Source organism: Spinacia oleracea, chromosome 6, assembly GCF_020520425.1.
Source record: "Spinacia oleracea cultivar Varoflay chromosome 6, BTI_SOV_V1, whole genome shotgun sequence".
In the NCBI taxonomy this organism is placed as follows: domain Eukaryota; kingdom Viridiplantae; phylum Streptophyta; class Magnoliopsida; order Caryophyllales; family Amaranthaceae; genus Spinacia; species Spinacia oleracea.
In genome coordinates this window covers 86,475,302-86,497,154 of record NC_079492.1, presented here as the reverse complement: position 1 = coordinate 86,497,154, position 21,853 = coordinate 86,475,302, and the positions used below count along the sequence as shown (strand labels likewise).

General features: G+C 38.9%; 1 long non-coding RNA gene across 9 annotated transcripts; it reads left to right on the top strand.

The window, feature by feature from the left end:
* The first annotated feature begins 12,614 nt into the window (after nucleotides 1–12,614).
* Nucleotides 12,615–19,882, top strand: LOC130464103 (uncharacterized). 9 transcript variants are annotated; one of them, XR_008924410.1, is made up of 8 exons: nucleotides 12,615–12,766; nucleotides 12,875–12,970; nucleotides 14,674–14,727; nucleotides 14,944–15,466; nucleotides 16,504–16,687; nucleotides 17,577–17,875; nucleotides 17,968–18,056; nucleotides 19,551–19,882. It is a non-coding gene; the product is annotated as an uncharacterized lncRNA (long non-coding RNA). The 9 variants fall into 9 exon arrangements; XR_008924411.1 differs by adding an exon at nucleotides 18,845–18,987 and having other exon boundaries at nucleotides 17,577–18,056; XR_008924412.1 differs by adding an exon at nucleotides 14,432–14,521 and having other exon boundaries at nucleotides 17,577–18,056.
* Nucleotides 19,883–21,853: the final 1,971 nt, after the last annotated feature.

The following is a 21,853-nucleotide window of genomic DNA, read 5'->3' as shown; positions in this document are numbered from 1 at the left end:
TATTGGGAAATCAAACAGCTCAACATGGATGCTAAGTTAGCCGGTGAAAAGCAGCTACTTCAATTAAGTGAGCTAGATGAGTTCCGGTTACAAGCCTATGATAGTGCCCGAATCTACAAAGAAAAGACTAAGCGGTGGCACGACAGTCGCATTCTTCATAGAGAGTTCGCGGTGGGCGACAAGGTTCTATTGTTCAACTCTAGACTTAAGTTGTTTCCTGGAAAACTCAAGTCTAGATGGTTTGGGATGTCCACCGTGACTATGGTAAGTAAGTTTGGGTCAGTCGAAGTAGAAAACATCAATGGTGAACGATTCAAAGTCAATGGGCAACGTCTGAAGTTGTACCATGATGGGGCTATTGTAGGAGTGGTTGAGGTTCGTCACCTCAATCCTTCCACCCCATGATAAGCATATTTGAGGTAAACGAGGTCGAGCGGGACCTAGAATTAAACCAGCGCTTTGCGGGAGGCAACCCGTACTTTATTGCTTTTGGTAGTGTAGTTTAATTTTGTGTGTTTCGTAGTATAATCCTTACATTAGAGAGGTGATGAGAGGGCATTTTATTGTTTGGGTGTTTGATGATGCGCAGATTTTAGCTCCCCAAGTTCGAAAAGTTCGAAAATAAGTCATAAGGGGCAAATGGAATTTCGCACGGTGGGCACCGGGCTAAAGCCGCCCGACCGGGTGCGCGTTGAAAAATTCGAAAGTATCTTTTCTCTTCAGGCGGGCAGACCTGTGCCCATTGGGCGGGGTTCGAGCTGCATGCCCGGCAGGCGGTTGAATGCGGAGCTGAAGCAAGACCAAGGAGGCAAATTTCGTCATCCGCCCGGTGGGCGTCGGGCGAAAGCTGCCCGACCGAGCGCGTGTTGAAGGTTCGAAATTGTCACTTCTCGCCCGGCGGGCGAACCTGTTCCCGTCGGGCGGGATTCGAGCAATTGGCTCGATGGGCGGGTGCTGGCCTGGCGGGCTAGAGGAGAAAACACACGGTTTCAGTCACCGATTTCCTCATTTCTTCCACTTCTCCCCTCACTTCATCTTCTTCATTCTCTCACATCTCCCTAAGATCTTCAAAGCTTCATATCTCCATCATCTCTTACCCAAATTCATCACTCCACATACCAAAATCATCCTCATAGAATCCTCTTCAACCTCCACCAAACCAATTTCACCCTCCCTCACTCACTACAAAAAAACCCAAATTTCACCTAAAACCTCAAAAACTCACAAATCATCAACCATGGGTTCTAGGCCAAAGAGGACTTGCACGAGAGCATCTAGGAGGCAAGAGGAGGCAAGAGGAGGCTTCCACAAGCCATGCACCACCACCACCTCAGTTTGCACCCGATCCGGCGTTCTCGGACATTGTCCTCATTAGTGAGGAACAACAAGCTCGGCTTGCACACCCAAGCTTCGGAAGGTAGTCCCTACCCGTTTTATTTGTCAGCAAACTTTGAATGATATGGGTATTGAGAGGGATGTTAAGAAATTATTCTATGGGGTGGGCATGAAGCATATGTTTTCCATGACTAGGTTGACATTTAGAACGCTTACTCTTGAATTCTTGAGTTCTTTTAATGTTACAAGAAAAGGGTACAAAGATGTTACTAGGATGTCGTTTTGGTAGTTGAATAGGAGCTTTGATATGCCAATTAAGGATTTTGGTGCGATTTTTGGTTTGTCTGTTGAGCCTACTAGGTACCCCGGGGAGGGGCACACTAATAGTGATGTTTGGGGGAAGTTGACTGGGCAATTCAATCTCAATAGCATGCAACATTTGCACGCCTCTAGCGTGCAACACCCCGTCCCTTTTGTTTGGTTCCGGTTTATGGCATTTACAATTTCCGGGAGGGATCAAAAGGAGAATGTGAGGAGCATAGAGCTGGAGGTGCTTGGGGGATACTTGGTGGATGGGGATGATGGTTATAGGATGAACTTGGCCCATCATTTGGCCAGTAATCTTCTTGCTACTGCCACCAACCGCTATCTGACCGATATTGCTCTAGGGGGCCTTGTCAGCCACATTGCCATAACAGTGGCAAACTTTGCTGAGAGGGACCATGTTGCGGTCCCAGGTAACAATCTGCTAGATTTGGAGTATTTTGGGAGTCTTTACAGGGTACACTCTGAGTACGGGGCACTTCGTCCTAGTCAGATGTCATGGATGTTCCAGAGGAACGCTCTTTTTACTCTACCTGACACTTCAGGGCTCACCCGTTTTGAGAGGGGCCAGCCCCACTATCTGTATGTAGGTTAGAAGACGCCATCCCTACCTAAGCCCCAGCCGCAGCCACAACCCGAGCCCGTGCCTCGTACCTACTTCCGTAGGGGTGGGCGCAGAGAGAGGGAGGCGAGACAGAGTGGTAGCCCGAATCCACAGGGGGAGCACCGGTCTTTGGAGAAGCGTATGGACAGGTTGGAGATTCGCTTTGATTACTTTGAGAGTGATCACCAGAGGGCCATGTTCCCCATCTATGACCACTTTACTCGGGAGGGTGTCGTGCCTCAAGAGGCCCAACATCCTTCATGGTTTGGATATCCGGCTGAGGGCTATGGAGCCCCGGGAGCTAGGGGCACCTTCACACCCACTCACTACTACAGTGGGTATGGAGAGGCCCCTAGTCACGGGCATGGTGATGATGATGATGATGATGATGGCCAGGGCCATCAGTGATGCTGATGATGATGCTGATGGTTCGGTACCCCTTGAGCGAATGAGGACATTGTCTGATTTTGCTTGGGGGGGTGTTTCACTTCCATGTACATACTAGGTATGTTTTCTTTCCGTTTTGTATTTTTCTTATTTTGGTGTGTTTTGTTTTGGTGTGTTATTGCTTTCTAGATTAATTTATCGCTTTGAAAAAAAAAAAATTCACAAATACGTTCCGATGAATGCAAAATCATGCTTCCCTGTGCCCCTTTGATTGAAAATTATTTTGATTCTTGGTATTTGATGACAAGCAATGTGGATAGGTTAGCCATGATTTGATATTCGATTACTTTGATGCCTTAAAATGAGTCAACTTTGACCAACTATTTGTGGACTTGGTGCTTGACTAGTTGACTTGGTTAGATTGTGTGATAGTTCATGGTTTGTCTTTGATTCTGAGTACTGGTTTGCAACTGTTAGTAGTGTTTTATGACTCATATACATGCACATTGTGGAGGACGAAGGCATTTTTCTATTTAGGTAGCCTTCAGATGAAATTAGATACATTTGTTCCCTCCTTTTCTACCCATGTTGTTGCTTGTGCCCTTTATTCTGTGACTAGCCACATTGCAAGCCCGTGAAAACCCCATTGGTTACTAGTCCCAAGCCTAGCTTGGGGGAGCTTATAGTAGTGAGGTGAGGGAGTTGTAGTGTGCTACATTTTGAGCACATAGTGAGTGTTGAAAAAGGAGTTCTTTTTGTCATGTGTATTGTTTGAAAAAATTTTTAATAATAATGAAGAAGTGAAAGAGGTGAGAAGGATAGAACATGTGAAGGCTTCCAAAAGAAAAGAAAAAAAAAGAGATTGAGCAAAAAGAAAAAAATTCGTTACTCTCAAAATAATTCAAAGCATTTGTCACTCCGGTACTGTAATTTCTTATCTTTATGAGTGATTGGTAATAATTGTGTAAAAGGCAAGAAAGTATAGTGTGGTTTGTTTGTTGTTTTATTCATATGTTGAGTGGGAGAGTTGTGGTCATCATTTGTGGTTGATCATGGGTTTTGCTAGGATTTATGCTCCCCAAAGCCAAGGCTTTAAGCTCACATTTTCCCCAAATTTACCGCACCTTTACCTAAGCCTAACATTACAAGCTTTGAAGATCTTCAGACCTTTGTGCATAGAGTCGTATTAATATGAAAGTAGTTGCTTATCAATGCAAGTTATGACATGACACATTTCGAGTCGACTACTAGGTTGAGTGTATGTTTTTCTAGACACACGAGTGTTGTGAGTTTGGGAGGGCATTGTCCACTTATATGTTGGGGGGGGGGGGGAGAGCGAACGGGTACATCTTTTACCCGCCACATAAATGAGTGATGAGTGCGTGAGCACTAGTCTTGAATTCCAATGTGCACTTGTGGTTCGCTTTGCGTGACAATTGTTAGGGAGGATTTGTAGTTGGATGGATTTGATTGGTTGACATTGATGCATGCTCGTTGGTTTTTGCCTTGAATTGTATCTATCATTTTGAAATATGTTTAGGGTGAAGTTGATTCTTGTATTCATCAATGATTTCCTTGCTTAGGGACAAGCAAGGATCTAGCTTGGGGGAGTTTGATATGTGCATTTTATATAGAGTTTTTGTTAGGTTATGATACATATGACAATACATGAATCATGCGGAAAAACCATAAAGCGAGGAAAGCATGTTATTTACACATAATCATTTAGCATAGTATAGATGCATACACTTTGTAGCGTGCCTTCCCTAGCTGCGCCTGAACCGAACAAGAACAAGTCTTAAGGACTCCAAGTGTCGTCCCTCCGTAGATAGTCCACAGTACGTCCGGGTCCGCCTCAAGATTGACCAACTAGAATCGCCCTTAAGGTGCTTAGGAATTTTCGGCTATTAGTGCAAGAGAGTGGCTGAATTTTCTTTCAAAAACTTACCCTTTGAATACTTCAATCGTGCGTATAAATTATAACCCTAGGCCCTTATTTATAGAGGTTTGGAAAGGGAATTGGAATCCTAGTAGGATACGATTTAATTAAACTTAGAATCCTACAAGGACTCTAATTAATTAAATAATCCTAATAGAAATAGGAGTTTAATCATACACCAAATCCTAATAGATTTAGGAATTGTGCATGGACACAAACACACACGCATGGAGCCACGAGGGCACCCGCACGCATGCGCTCGGCCCACGCAGCCCACGCTGGGCATCATTGCCTTGGCGCGCTGGGCCTGCCTTGCGGTGGGCCTGGCGCTGCCTTGGGCTGGGCGTGCGCGCGTCCTTGCTCGCTGAGCGATGGCCTGGCTTCGTGCTGGGCCTTCGTCCGACAGGCCTCGTCCGATGCTTATTCGTACGATACGCTTCCGATTAAATTTCCGGTTCCGGAATTCATTTCCGATACGAACAATATTTAATATTTCCGATTCCGGAATTAATTTCCGTTTCGAACAAATATTTAATATTTTCGTTTCCGGAATTATTTTCCGATTCCAATAATATTTCCGATTCTGACAATATTTCCGTTTCCGGCAATATTTCCGATTCCGGCAATATTTCCATTTCCGATAATATTTTCCGATACGTACCATGTTTCCGTTTCCGGCAACATCTACGATTTGAATAATATTTATATTTCCGATACAATCTATATTTCCGTTTCCGGCAATATCATCGTTTCCGGAGTATTCATTTCTTGCTTGTGATGATCTCAGCTCCCACTGAAACCAAGATCCATCGATTCCGAATATCCATAGATAGAGTATTTAATGCCATTAAATACTTGATCCGTTTACGTACTATTTGTGTGACCCTACGGGTTTAGTCAAGAGTAAGCTGTGGATTAATATCATTAATTCCACTTGAACTGAAGCGGCCTCTAGCTAGGCATTCAGCTCACTTGATCTCACTGAATTATTAACTTGTTAATTAATACTGAACCGCATTTATTAGACTTAACATTGAATGCATACTTGGACCAAGGGCATTATTTCCTTCAGTCTCCCACTTGTCCTTAGGGACAAGTGTGCATTTCCTAATTCCTTTGTCGCTCGATGCTGGCTCTTGAACATAAGGTAAGAGTTGTCATCCTTATTATGTCCAGAGGTGTTTCTCGGTTTCAGAGTTCAACTGATCAAATAAGCAGATAATCATAGCCTATGATTCATCTGAGCACGGCCATGCATTTCACAGTTTCTAGCTCTCCGAGTGGCCTTGTACAACTTTTAAGCATATCATCCCGATTTATGGGAGGACAATCCCAATCTTGCGATCTTCAGATTAGATTTCGTTTGATAGGTGATTACCTGAGCGTTGCCTTTATAGCCTCCTTTTACGGTACGACGGTTGGGCAACGTCAAAGCAACCAGTTCTCAAATAAGTAATCTCAAATCACTCAGGTATTGAGGATTTAGTGTCTAATAATTTTAATGAAATTTACTTATGACAGATTTTCATCTCTTACAGTAAAGTTTCATAGGTCTGTCTAATACTAGTCTTCCCAAAGTAAGTATCTATGCAAATGATTATGACATTGCCATGTCCACATAGTTCAAGAAACAGAACTACTAGTCATCTTGCATTCTAGTCGTCTAACGTTTTCTATGCGTCCAATTTTATAGATAACTCCGACCAGGGACCATTTTCAACTTTTGACATTCAAGTTCACTTGATAGACATTTCTTAGTCACAGGACTGGTCCTGACAGTCTATTTTGAATATATCGTCAAATTGAAGGAACTCATCATTTAATAAACCACAAATTAAATGGAAAAATGAATTCTATTCATTTATTGTGAATGATTAACCAATAATGTTTTACAAAGATTTAAACTCTAAAACTTTAAAACATTAAATAAGGACATCAAAGCCATTCTCCAATATGCTTGATTCCCATAGCTGCAGTGTGCGAGTTGTGCTTCGCCTGCGGCAGAGGTTTAGTCAATGGATCTGATATGTTGTCATCAGTTCCAATCTTGCTTATCTCGACTTCTTTTCTTTAAACGAACTCTCGTAGAAGGTGAAATCTACGAAGTACATGCTTGACTCTTTGGTGGTGTCTAGGCTCCTTTGCCTGTGCAATAGCTCCGTTGTTATCACAATACAGGGCTATTGGTCCTTTAATGGAGGGGACTACACCTAGTTCACCTATGAACTTCCTTATCCATATAGCTTCCTTTGCTGCTTCATGTGCAACAATGTACTCCGCTTCAGTTGTAGAATCCGCAATGGTGCTTTGCTTAGCACTTTTCCAGCTTACTGCACCTCCGTTGAGGCAGAAGACAAACCCAGACTGTGATCTGAAATCATCTTGCGTCCGTATAGATTTTAACAATTAATTCATCATCTCCACCATAGACCAAGTAGTCATCTTTGTGCCTTTTCAGGTACTTCAGAATATTCTTGGCAGCAGTCCAATGTGCCTCTCCTGGGTCTGACTGGTATCTGCTCGTAGCACTGAGTGCGTACGCAACATCCGGGCGTGTACATATCATAGCATACATTATTGAACCAATCAATGATGCATATGGAATCCCATTCATTCGTCTACGTTCATCAAGTGTTTTTGGGCACTGAGTCTTGCTTAGAGTTATTCCATGAGACATGGGTAGGTAGCCTCGCTTGGAGTCTGCCATCTTGAACCTATCAATCACCTTATTGATATAAGTGCTTTGACTAAGTCCAATCATCTTTTTAGATCTATCTCTGTAAATCTTGATGCCCAATATGTACTGTGCTTCTCCTAGATCCTTCATCGAAAAACATTTCCCAAGCCAAATCTTGACAGAGTTCAACATAAGAATGTCATTTCCGATAAGTAATATGTCGTCGACATATAATACTAGGAAAGAAATTTTGCTCCCACTGACCTTCTTGTATACACAAGATTCGTCTGCGTTCTTGATGAAACCAAAGTCACTGACTGCTTCATCAAAACGTATATTCCAGCTCCTGGATGCCTGCTTCAATCCGTAGATTGATTTCTTTAGCTTGCATACCTTTTTAGCATTCTTTGGATCCTCAAAACCTTTAGGCTGTGTCATGAACACAGTTTCTGTTAAGAAAGCGGTTTTGACATCCATCTGCCATATTTCGTAATCGTAATATGCAGCGATTGCTAACATTATCCGAATAGACTTTAGCATTGCAACTGGTGAAAAGGTTTCATCGTAATCCACACCGTGGACTTGCCTGTAACCTTTTGCAACCAATCTAGCTTTGAAAACTTCAAGTTTCCCATCCTTGTCCTTTTTCAGTTTGAAAACCCATTTGCTTCCAATGGCTTGGTAGCCATCTGGCAAATCGACCAAATCCCATACTTGGTTTTCAGACATGGAGTCTAATTCAGATTGCATGGCTTCTTGCCATTGCTTGGAGCTAGGGCTCGTCATAGCTTGTTTGTAAGTCGCAGGTTCATCCTTTTCACGTAATAGAACGTCATAGCTCTCGTTCGTCAAAATACCTAAGTACCTTTCCGGTTGAGATCTATATCTTTGCGATCTACGCGGGGTAACATTTCTAGATTGACCATGATTCTCACCAGATTCTTTTAAAGGTCTCTTAGTTTCATCCTGAATGTCATCTTGAGCATTCTCTAGAGTTTGTTGTTCGACTCGAATTTCTTCGAGGTCTACTTTTCTCCCACTTGTCATTTTGGAAATGTGATTTTTCTCCAAAAAGACACCATCTCGAGCAACAAACACCTTGTTCTCAGATGTATTGTAGAAGTAATACCCCTTTGTTTCCTTTGGATAGCCCACAAGGATACATTTGTCAGATTTCGGATGAAGTTTGTCTGAAATTAATCGTTTGACGTATACTTCACATCCCCAAATCTTAAGAAAAGACACATTTGGAGGCTTTCCAAACCATAACTCATATGGAGTCTTTTCGACAGCTTTAGACGGAGCTCTATTTACAGTGAGTGCAGCTGTATTTAGTGCATGTCCCCAAAATTCTATTGGAAGTTCGGCCTGACCCATCATTGACCTGACCATGTCTAGCAAGGTTCTGTTCCTCCGTTCCGACACACCATTCCATTGTGGTGTTCCAGGAGGAGTCAATTCTGACAGAATTCCACATTCTTTCAGATGGTCATCAAATTCATAGCTCAGATATTCACCGCCTCTATCAGACCGCAGTGCCTTAATCTTCTTGCCTAATTGATTCTCTACTTCACTCTGAAATTCCTTGAATTTGTCAAAGGATTCAGACTTATGCTTCATTAGGTAGACATAACCATATCTACTGAAGTCATCAGTGAAAGTGATAAAGTAGCTGAAACCACCTCTAGCTTTTGTACTCATTGGTCCACATACATCTGTATGGATTAAACCCAATAGTTCAGTTGCTCTTTCTCCAACTTTAGAGAAAGGTTGCTTTGTCAATTTCCCAAGTAAACATGATTCGCATTTACCATAATCCTCTAAGTCAAATGGTTCTAGAATTCCTTCCTTTTGAAGTCTTTCTAAGCGTTTCAAGTTTATATGGCCTAATCGACAATGCCACGGATAGGTGAGATCTGAATCATCCTTTTTGGCCTTTTTGGTATTTATGTTATAAACTTGTTTGTCGTGATCTAATAAATAAAGTCCATTGACTAATCTAGCAGATCCATAAAACATCTCTTTAAAATAAAACGAACAACTATTGTCTTTTATTAAAAAGGAAAATCCCTTAGCATCTAAGCAAGAAACTGAAATGATGTTTTTAGTAAGACTTGGAACAAGGAAACATTCTTCCAGTTCCAAAACTAGCCCGGAGGGCAACGACAAATAATAAGTTCCTACGGCTAATGCAGCAATCCGTGCTCCATTTCCCACTCGTAGGTCGACTTCTCCCTTGCCTAACTTTCTACTTCTTCTTAGTCCCTGTGGATTGGAACATAAGTGTGAGCCACAACCTGTATCTAATACCCAAGAAGTTGAATTAGCAAGTATACAGTCTATAACGAAAATACCTGAAGATGGAACGAATGTTCCGTTCTTCTGATCTTCCTTTAGCTTTGGACATTCTCTTTTGTAATGGCCTATTCCATCACAATAAAGACAGCTTGATGTGGACTTGTCCTGCTTTGATTTAGCATTGCCCTTGGACTTTCCACTTTTCTTGAACGGTCTCCTTCTAGCCTTGAGTAAATCTTTGGCTTCACAGTCCAGTATTATCTTAGCCTTTCTGACAAGGTGAACAAATTCTGCAACTGTTTCTTCTCTTGGTTCACTGAGGTATAGTTGCTTAAAGAGACCAAACCCACTGTGTAGTGAATAGAGCAAGATAGAGACTGCCATCCTTTCGCTTATTGGTGTTCCTAGTAGACTTAGGCGATCAAAGTATGAACGCATAAGATCCACATGGAACCTCAGTGGGACACCTACCCTCTGTTTAGTGCGAAGGAGCTGAACATGTGTTTCTTGGACTTCCATCCTATAACACCTGTTGGGACAACTAACCTTTAGACCAGACATTGATTCAATCAACTCATGGACGTTCAGGTCCCTGTCCTCCGTGCTTCCACGACAGATATCCCTCAGATTTTTGATGAGCGTAAAAGGTTCATAAGCTACAAACCTTCTATCCCATTCATCAGGGATATTGTTCAGCATGAGACTCATAACCTTTTTGAGATCCGCATCCCAGGCGGCAAATCTTTCAGGGGTCATGTCTCTGGCATAGTAGCTTGGCATGGGATGTAACAGTACATACTCAAGTCAATTGAGCCTGACTATTTCAACTAGCTTAGCTTCCCATTCAAGAAAATTTGTTAGGTTCAGCTTGACCATAAGCTCAGAACCCATGATGATGTTTTGATTGTTGTTTGCCATAGTAAAACTACAATTGAAAAAATAAACAAATAAATAACCATTCACAGTTTTTCTTAATAAACTTAAATTCTAGCATACATGCATAATTCAATGTTTATCAAGCATTTTATTCAAGTTATGTGTTCCGGCAGGTGTGAATAAAATGATTCCAAGACCCTAAAACCATTGAAGAATTAAGCACAGTTTGTCGACTTAATTCTAAAACATTTTAGGTAAGAAAAAACCTTTTGCTAATAGTCTAGAAACTATTCTTGGTTGATAGGCACGTCTAAGAATTTATTAGGTAAACCTATCGATTTTTCCACGACATAAAAGGACTCCTTACTTATATCGTTGAGTTTCACCAAAACTAACATGTATTTACAATTATTTGTGTACCTTGCCCCTTTAGGACCAATAAGTAACACCTCGCTGAGCGAAAACTATTACTAGATTGATGTAAAGGATATCCAAGCAAGTGTATATTTTGGCATGGCACCTTTTAACTCAATTTTTAAGTTTGGAACTTAAGGCTCTTACTATGTTGGTTAGATTTTAAGTGAACTAAAATCCTTAATCATGCAACATAATCAAGCCACAATCTCATGCATAATTAAGACATATTTAAAGCAATAAATAACTTAAAGCATGCATAAGATAAATGTGATCTAGTATGACCCGACTTCATTTTGAAGCTTCAACTTCAAACTCCGTCTCGAAAATCTCCGTGGGAGGCACCATTTTCTTCAAATAGGATAAGGTATAATTAAACTAATTACAACTATTTGATGGTACGCAGACCATATTTGAATTGAAAAACAATTTTGGTACTTTAGACCAATTACATTCAAATTAATGGTACGCAGACCATATTTTCTATCCTATTTGGGCCATACTAGTCACTTCATAACCTGCAAAATAGTACATATACAATATATACCATTCACCCATTCATTATCATGAATGTCCCACATAGCTGGTTAGTAAAACACATTATGCATCACATAAACATTTGCAGCAATTAATCAAGGACACCAAATAATCTACAAATTATTCAGTCCTTATTAATTCTAATCAAGTTGTTTTAACCTTAAGGATTTGTAGACCTAATCAAGAGTTTATGACTAAAAAGGCTCCCACTTAAACCAATAAATTCATATGCTTTACTAATTTTAAACATAAAAATGTATTTCTAGTCTAACCGGAAACATACAATTTAATTAAAATTTAAAGCTCATATAAATTTATAATTGAATCCGCTTATTTCATTTGTTTTTCAGTCGTATTTAAATTAATTCATGATTTTAATTTTATTAAAATAATTAAAATAAATGAAATTTATTATAATTATAATATTCAAAATTAAAATCCAATAAAATAATTTAAATTATTAATTTTAAAATTAATTAAAATTACGTAAACTGAAAATTTCTCGGCTCTCTCATTCCAACTTGTCACACAGCTCAGCCTTCGCCTTCAGTTGGACCTCCAGATCAGAAGCTCTCTTAGCTTTGGCTTTGAGCTTCTACTTCTCTTTCTCGAGCTTCAACTTCTCCCCCTCTAGCTCCCGGGGTTTGGTGGCTTGGGCATATTTCTCCTCTTTAATAGCCTTGATCGCTTCGGCATCGGCTTTTCCTTGCGCAGAAAGCTTCACAACTTCAGCCTTAGCCTCGACATTGAACTTGTTGAAAAGCACATGCCAACCAGCCAGCTCAGCCCGAGCATCCTTGATCTCCTTGGGGATATGTTGAGACCTTGAGTCTATCAAGGTAATATCACCATTGTAATGCTCTTCGTACCGCCGAAGACGCTCCTCTTCATAACGACTACATTTCAAAGCGAATATACTCTAATAGTTGGCCTGAAGGAATGAAAATAAAATTACACTACTAGAAAACAACCTATTTCTAGACGCCTTGACCTCGACGCTAAGAGGATGGCGTTGGGGTGGAAATTATTTTCCGTAATTTATCGACGCCTTAAGGCGTCGAAGAATTTTTCGACGGCTAGTTCTCGACGCCTTCGGTTGACGAGTCTTCTGGTGACCACTTTTGACGTCGAAAGTACACGTGCCTTGCACATGTTAACTTAATTGGACGCGCGATTAATATTTCCTGAAAATTAGAATTTTGCGCTTCCCAAAATATTTAGCAGTCTATTGAGCGCTAAAACAACAAATTTCCTTAACAGTTCCATCGCGCATATCACTCTCGCTCAAACCCTAATAAGCGAAAAACTCCCAAAAGAACAACTTCTCCTCTGCGAATCTGAAACTCTCAATTGTGTATTTTCCATTGATATTCAGGTGTTGTCTATGTTCTTCTAATTATCTGTTGTGAATTCCTCTTATTCTTTTTCTTGATCTGATATTTTATTTCTTCATCTTCTCCCTTTCATCATCCTAACGAGTCAGTGGCAAAAAAGGACTCAATTTCACTTCATGTGCTGGAATTTCGAAGGGGTATACTGCTCAATTTTATGCTGAAACTTTCGAGGTATTGTTGCACAGGTAGTAATTTAGTATATTAGTCTCGGCTATTACTTTGGGTTATTTCGTGTTTTGGGGTTAATTTGGCTGTTTTGATTCATCTGTTTCTCCTTGCTGTGTTGATATAGATGATAATTTCTTGTTTGTTGATTGTAAGATATCTGAGTTTTGGTAGTTTGAAGTTGTATGTCACAATTGAATTTTGTTAGGGTGATTGATAATTGCTATTTTCTAGAATTAGAATGTATTTAGAAAAGAATTGGTGGATTGAAAATGGTTGTTTTTTTGGAGTTAGAACATACTTATAGCAAAGTTTGGAGGAGGAACATTGTTGTTTTTTTGAATTGGAAAATGGATGGAGTTGGTCAAGGTATTGGTGTTCTACAATAGTAGCAGAACCTGAAATAAAGGATAACCATTATGCAGAAATGTTAACCATTTTCAACATTCAACAAAACAAAAAAAAAGATACAGATAGAACAATACGATTAGCTTAGGAGTTGGGGCTGCCTGGACTCTTCACCTTCTCCCATCACTTGCAAAAATAATAAAAAAAAAACAGTCCACCATGTTTGGTTGAGCTTGCCTGAATTGAACTGTGAAAGACAGGAGTTCAGATATAATTGGACAATTATGCAACTTAACAAACAATTTTATCGGTGGCAAATAAATTTAGAATACTTGGCCAGCTATCTTTTTCTTCCTTCTTGTTGCCTTTTGTCCTTTTTTAGGTATAGTTAGTATCTGAGGAGAATTGAGGGTACAAGGGGATGTCTGATGTTGCTACTAGAAGGTTTTGAACCTATATTATTGACAGAAAAGACAGACCATAAAGACACTATCATGTATATTTGCAACAGGATGAGAGATAAACGACAGGTGCTAAAAAATAGAATGAGAGATAAAGGGCATAACATAGTTTAACATTGTTGAATTTGAGAACCATTGATACAGTGCAGGGGCTACAAACAAAATGAAAGATAAAAAAGGAAAGGAAGATTGCAAGGAAGAGACTTAAAATTTCACTAAGGGCGTGTTCTATTCAACTGAATTTGATTTATATGAACATGTTGGAACTAGTTAAATTAAACTTATCGGAACAAACTTATAGGAATCATATTAGCTTAACTTAAATAATACACCCTAAATAATCTCAATTTAAACAACAATCATCGAAGACGTTAAAATGAACTATAGACCTCATAATACAATTCTGTTGTTCAAGCCTTATTTATAAAATCAACAGGATTACAGCTATTCTAGTCAGAAATACTCTGTGGACATTGTTGAACAATGTAGCGTACATACTCAAACCCATCAGAAGGATCAGTAATGTTCAAGGCTACTTCTGCAACACAGAACATACAAGAGGCAGCTTGTTAGCAACATAAAACTAGGCATTTAAAAAATTTCAATATGAGAGGGAGTTTGAAACTGTATGTACATCACTAGTAATCCAAGTTTTTTATGATCCTTCTGCAGTCCGTATGCCTTGTTGATCGTTGGTGTACCATTACCACTGATTTCTCTTCTGAAGTTTACGTATCTTGTCTGTCATAAAATCGGCTGCAAGTATGCTTTTCAACATTTTTTTTCCTTGTTGTAGCTTTCTTCTTATGTCCTTCGGTTGCAAACATGGGTAGGATTAGTTAATAATTGTTAATTACCATTCGTTAGTTAATAATTGCTTTGTGGTCTAACAGTATTTCATGTTTACATGACAGTAGCGCGCTCTGAATGAATCCTTATCAACATATCCAGAATATTTGAGAAACAAAGTAAGTTCTTGTGTTCCGCATTGATCTGTTTAACCGGTACTGAATGTATTTGATAGACATATGACATGTTTTGACTAAGTACTTCTTGTATGATTATACATGTTGATTGCAATTTGTTTGATGAAATGTTTGTGTACGTGTGTTCCTTTTTCTCCCCTGCCTTATTCACTTTCAGTTTCTACTAGTTACTAATCCTTGAAATTGTTTCTTCGTCAGACTCCCATGATGAAGACTGTGACTGCCTAATTAAGCTAGTCTACTATAGACCGTGCTGTATTGGTTTTGACGGATGAGACAACCAGTTTTAACCAATTGACACGAACCATTTACCTCCAATCACTACTACAAAAGCCTACGTTTCTGGACGCCTGGAGCTCGACACCTGGGTATGAGCGTTGGGGAAAAAAATTAATTTCCGTTATTTCACGACGCCTTTCATCGTCTAGAACTTTCTCGACAATTTTTGGCGTCGAGAGTACACGTGAAACCCACGTGATAGCTGGCTACTCAGATAGTCAGATCTAATGTTAGCCCGCAACTTTCCGTTCTTTGGAAAATAAAAACCGCCTCGTTGAATAGCCCTCACCGCCTCTCACCTCTTGCTAAAAAATCTCAAATCTACTCTCTTCTCATTGGAATGTTAAGAGCTCTCCTTCACGTATCTTCCTCATTTGTGTTCTCCTTGTGATTGTATATCTCTTTTTCACCTTCAATCAATGGGTTTAGGGTCTTGTGAAAGGTAACATTATTTTTTTGTTTATTATTCTTTTTGCAATTTTCGTTCTGTTTTTCGGAATCTGATTTTTTATGGTTTTTAGGTATTTCTTTGTAGTTGAATCATGTTGTTTGATTTTCGTTCTTTTCATATAATTAGTTTAGATCTGAGTAATATCGAGTTCACTTTAAATTGGGTTTAGATTTGTTTATGTTGATTAGAAAATTGCGATTATATCCTTAATTCGTGCTAATTTAGGGTTTTTAGGTATTTCTTTGCAACTGAATCATATTGTTTGATTTTTTTTCTTTTCATATAATTATTTAGATCTGAGTAATGCCGAGTTCTATTATAAATTGGGTTTAGATTTGTCTATGTTGATTAGAAATTTGCGATTCTATCCCTAATTCGTGCAAATTTTTTCGTTTTTGAGTGTTGTTGAAATTTTTGATCTTTTCATTTTAATATTCTGTCCTCACTGAAAGGTGAAGTGTTTTGGATGTAAGGGACCTAATAAGTTTAACATTGTTAACAGAATAGTATGTACTAAATATGCTTAATGTTAGCTATAATTGAGTTGATTGCCTCTGGATCCATTGCATCTATGTCGTTTGTCTGATGTTGTAGCTTTAAATGACAGAGTACAAGAATCATTTTTCTTTCCAGCCTTGTACAAGCCAAATTTAGCCCACATCTATTGTAAGGCTAGTTTGTATTTGTTTCTTGATCAAAGTTTTTGAGTGTAATAAAAAGCACTAGCAAGAACCTAAGACTGGACAATTCGTGATCTAAGATCGGGTAGAAAATTTGATGTTTGATTCATGTTTTTACATATATTATACATGTTCTTGATTAGTTTCTGAAAAGTAGTATTTTTGAGTTACTATTGATCTGTTATCAGTGTAATTTATTGTTGTACAATATTGGTGATGTTATTATCTATTAGAACATTACAGACCCTTTGCTATAATTTATTGTTATTTTGTCTTTTAGGAGGAAAATGAATTTATTTGAATTTGCTTTGCTTTGTTCCATGGCACTGACTTTTTTCCGACTTTTAGGTAGTTAAAGAAACTTGTGTTTCTTCTGAAGTAAAACCATCTTAATCTTTGATGGTTTTGTTTATCGGGCATCGGTTGTGGACTACTCTGCTAAACCACTTGAGACTAGGATGCCTTTTCGTGCCTTTATTGATGCTAGCCTTATAAGGACACCTATCGCAACTGAGTTTTTGGTGCTTTCAAGGTATATTCTGGTTTTATATGTTGAGTTGGAATTTCTTGCCTTAGTGGTTGGATGTTTGGAACACCCATTGTTGTAATGTAAGTTTAAGTAGTGCCTGGCCAGTATCCATTAAATCTCATGTCTATTATTCCTAATTAGTCTTTACTATTAGGCCCACTATGTTCATGTCTTAAAAATTACACTAGTCATCATGGCTTGTGAGGCAGGAAGGTGTGGTATAGAGCAGAATTGTAACATTCTTTCTCAGCCGAAGCTATGATTCTACATGGGTTTAGTGTATGATTTTCTGGTAAGAGTTATCATGAAAGGCTGAAATTATAGAGATAGATTTTTAATACAATAAACAGTTAACATCAAACATGAGCTTAAAAAGGGATTAAAAATTAGTTGATATGTAGTTCTGCCTACCTATTGAATGTCTTAAAACAAATCACAAATAAACATTATAACATGCTTCAAGCAGACTGTTTTGGAGTTTTCTGTGATAGAAGGGACATAACATAAAGCACCAACAAGAAGAACGCCTTCCGCAAATAAAGACGTGCTTTTCTTAGCTCCTGAAGTGCTTGTTTTGATGGATCGATGGTCAAATATTGTTTGGAAATCTAGTTAGAGTCGTATTTTTAATGGGAGAATACATATTTGTCATGCGCTTTAGATGCAAATACACAGAAGTTCTTATTCACAGTTTATGGTGAATATCTCAATTTTTAATTAGAATGTGGTGTAATGTTTTATGTGTTCATTACGAGTACTCTTGCAATGCTTGTTTTGGTGGTCAATTTTGTTTGTAGATTGATTCATGGTATATCTTGGATGTTAGTTTATCTTATACGGTATTCGTCTCGTTTAGTTCCGTTATTGATGATGTAAAGGTGAAACTTTGAAGGTTTTTGCTTTGAGGGATGCTGGGGAGTAGGCTGAAAATGCAACTGCTTATGTGACTTTGGAACCCTGCAATCATTATGGAAAAACTCCTCCCTGTTCTGAGGCTTTGATCAAAGCCAAAGTGAAGAGAGTTGTGGTTGGCATGGTGGATCCAAACCCCATTATTTCATCTAGGGGGATTACTAGGCTTCAAGAAGCAGGCATTGAAGTAGTTGTTGGAGTTGAGGAAGATTTATGCAACAAGCTCAATGAAGCATTTATTCACAAAATGATTTCTGGGAAGCCTTTTGTTACTCTCGGGTAAAGCTTATTGTTTCGTTTAATTCACTACTACAAAACAAGGTGTTTCACTCTGATATCTTCGATTTTATCTTCTTCACAATGAGTCACAGTGGTGGGAACAAGACTGAATGTAGCTAGAAATTGCTGAGATTTTGAAGCGTATAATCCTCAATTGTCTGCTGAAATATCTAGGCTAGAGGTACATGTTCTATTTTTGTGTAAGTTCTTTGAATTGCAGACATAATTGCTCCTTTCTTTTTTCTTGGATTCTGCATTTTTTTACTTTTTCTTAGACTTCAATTCGTTCTAAACAATGGCTTGATTGGATTGCTTAATATGTTGCCTATCACACTTAAATTCTATGTATGTCTGTCAAAGTATATCTTGATGCTCCGTAAAAAAATTGAATTGTGCGCCTTCACTTTAGTAGTACCGTTGTGGGTGTGTACTTGGTATGTTAAATTAGTAGCCTGTGTACTTTATGTTCTTAATTGTAGCAAATTCTGTTAATTATTGAGCATTAGCGTTCTGATGGGTTTCAACTTTCAAGTTAACAACTACGGAGTATAGTACTTTGTGTATGATCTTAAATCCTGTGTTCTGATAGGTTTCAAATTAACAACTACGGAGTATAGTACTTTGTATATGCTCTTAAATCCTATGTTCTGATGGGTTTCAAGTTAACAACTATGGAGTATAGTACTTGGTTATATGTTGTTTCTGTGCTAAGTTTGACTTTATTGTCTCTCCCTACATTCATCAAATGCTAAACATGGTCTAAGACAACAGAATACTATGATGTGTTACATGGCTATATATTCATATGTGTGAAGAAATTAAAAACTGAAAGAAACTAATATGATATTTTACATGGCTATATCTCACTTTGGTTTAAGGTTGGTGTGTTCTTTCTTAGTTATATATGTTTTTTTTTGTTTCCATTCACTGCCAAGTTTTTCAGTTCCTCTCCGAAACTCTTCTGCACAGTTTTTCGATCATGATGAGAAGTTGGCATTGTTCTACTTTAATTTACCTTAAAGATACTCTTGTTTGAACATCAATTCAACTGCTTCTTTTGCTGAAAGTATCTCAAGCATATTCAGGCATAGCTCAACTGCTCACGAGGATAGGTCTGCATCTCTTCCTAGACTCAATCTGTTCGGTCTAAACAATTCTTGGTGCACTGTTTTGTCATACTGCTGTCTTTTTTAGTTGATTAATTGACATGCCTTAAAACAGCCAGCGTTATCATTTTAAACGAAGTATGAATTTAGTTCTTATGTTCAATATTAAGCATCTTCATTGACTTTGAGAAAGAAGGGTTGTAGGTTGGTGTTCACTTATGATCTGTATCAAAATCTGAGAATATATTGGACTTTATAGTAACCAACACAAATTAGCTCCACTATCTAAACTAGGAGAGTTTTTCTTTCTCATTCAGTTTTCACTGTGGACCACTATACTTAGTGCTACAATCTCCTGCGGTTTTTAGAGGCATTCAGTAATGGTGTTAATATTGATGTATTGTGCTTTCACTTTGCCAAGTGATTTAAGACTTTTTAAGACCAGATTTCCCGAGTTTTTGGCACAGCCAGCAGTCTAGGACCAGATTTCCCTGAGTTTTCTGCTCTTCAGTACTTGACTGCTTGTTACTTTTATTTTTACTTATTACATTTTTTATTTTGCTTTGTAGATCGTACAACGTGATAAAGGAGAAACGAAAGAATGAAGCAACTTGGAACACTTGAGTCTACTACGAACAATCGTCTATAAATATATAGCTAGTTCCTAGTTACTTAATCTAGGCTTTATTTTCTTTTACGTACTATGAATTTTAGTTTTTCTAGGCTTTATTTTCTTTTACGTACTGTGAATTTTAGTTTCTCTAGGCTTTATTTTCTTTTACGTACTATGAATTTTAGTTTTTCTAGGCATTATTTTCTTTTACGTACTGTGTATTTTAGTTTCTCTAGGCTTTAAATATATTAGTAATATAAATGTGTGCACGTACTATGGATTTTACTACTTATAGATGGTGATAACAAATTTTATTATTTGCCAAAAAAAAAATTGTTGATCGATTGAAGATCAATCTGTCGTATATATATATTCAAATCATTAATTTTGTTGCTTTAATTTTCATTTATAAACTATATATAGATACAAATTTGTATTTGGGTGAAAAAAGCTTACAAAATTTGGACGCATTATGTAATTAAGGTTTAAATTTCCCGCCACAATTCTTTGTGGACGACAATTGATGTCTAGAATAGGGACCTAGGAAGGCGTTGGCAAACAATTTTGAACCACGCCTAACACAGATCTTAAGACGTAGTAAGGCGTCGAGGATCTCGACGCCTAGTTAATTTATGGACGCTGTAAGGCGTCGTCAATCTCGACGCCCCAAAGACTTCCAAGACAGCTTAAGGCGTCCCAAATCTCGACGACTAGTTAATTTGTGGACGTTGTAAGGCGTCGCCATTCTCGACGCCCCAAAGATGTCCAAGACAGCTTAAGGCGTCCCAAATCTCGACGCCTAAAGGCGTCGCGAATTCTCGACTAAGATTTCCTCGACGCTAATAACAGGCGTCGAGGGAAATTTTCTCGACGCCTATAGGCGTCGCTAATTAGCCAAAAATACGTCGCCAAAGCACGGAAATTGTAGTAGTGTTAGCAAAGCCTTTGGGGTGGAAGAGAACATAAATTTCATAAAACAAGTCATACCTCGTGTTGGTGGTACTGGGCCATGGTAGCAGGTGCCCTATCTCCCCAGGGATTCTGTACCCAGAAATACCTTGGAGAACATGCTCCCCGAGCAGTCTATGGACCTTCAAGGCATCCAACCCAGTCCATGGAGCCTCCCGAGCCTCTTATCCAGTCTGATACTTCGCCATCGTCCCACATACAGTGTTAGGTATCCTCTTTATAGGCACATTGGCTAAAGGGTCAACATGGATAAACCTCTCCAGAATCGAAGTAGAAGTCAAGTTCAACGCTTGACGTTGCTTCTTAAATGGCGGCTCAAGAGTGTCAGTCAAGTCTAGACCATCCAATTTCTCGAGGGTTTCCCAAGCGACTTCAGTCGAAGTCACAAGAACTTTGGGTCTCTTACCCAGATAAGCAACCTTCTCAGGAAAATCTTGCTGAAACCATTTGTAGAGGAGCTCTTCTGCTCCGCATCGAAAAAGACATACTCCTCATCTTCAGACGCAGCCTGACCTGGTTCAGCTCGGATTGGAGAGTAAGGATGAGAAGGATGGTCTTCTACCAAGACCGCTGTAGGAGTGACAACAGCCTCTTGGACTACAACAACAACCTCAACTTTTTTCAAAGGAGAAGGAATCTGCTCGGATGGCTCAACATAGGGCTCATCCACCGGCGGCTGTGTCACAAGCTCCGCCTTGCTCTTCAGCTTATCCCCAAGCCTTAGGAAAAGCCAAAAGAGATCTTTATTTGAAGCCATTTGTTGTTGTTGTTTCTGAAGAAAACATTCGACGTTCTCAACAAGTTCAAGATGCTCGGCAACCACCTGTTTTACAACAATTTCAGAAACAGGACGTATCTCCCTCAAAAGTTTAAGCACCTCGGGTCTAGGGCTTACCTTCTGGACATAATAAGGATGAGAACTCTTACCTTATGTTCAAGAGCAAGCATCAAGTGACAAAGGAATTAGGAAATGCACACTTGTCCCTAAGGACAAGTGGGAGACTGAAGGAAATAGTGCCCTTGGTCCAAGTATGCATATAATATTAAGTCTAATAAATGCGGTTCAGTATTAATTAACAAGTTAATAATTCAGTGAGATCAAGTGAGCTGAATGCCTGACTAGAGGCCGCTTCAGTTCAAGTGGAATTAATTATATTAATCCACAGCTTACTCTTGACTGAACCCGTAGGGTCACACAAATAGTACGTAAACGGATCAAGTATTTAATGGCATTAAAAACTCCATCTATGGATATTCGGAATCGACGGATCTTGGTTTCAGTGGGAGCTG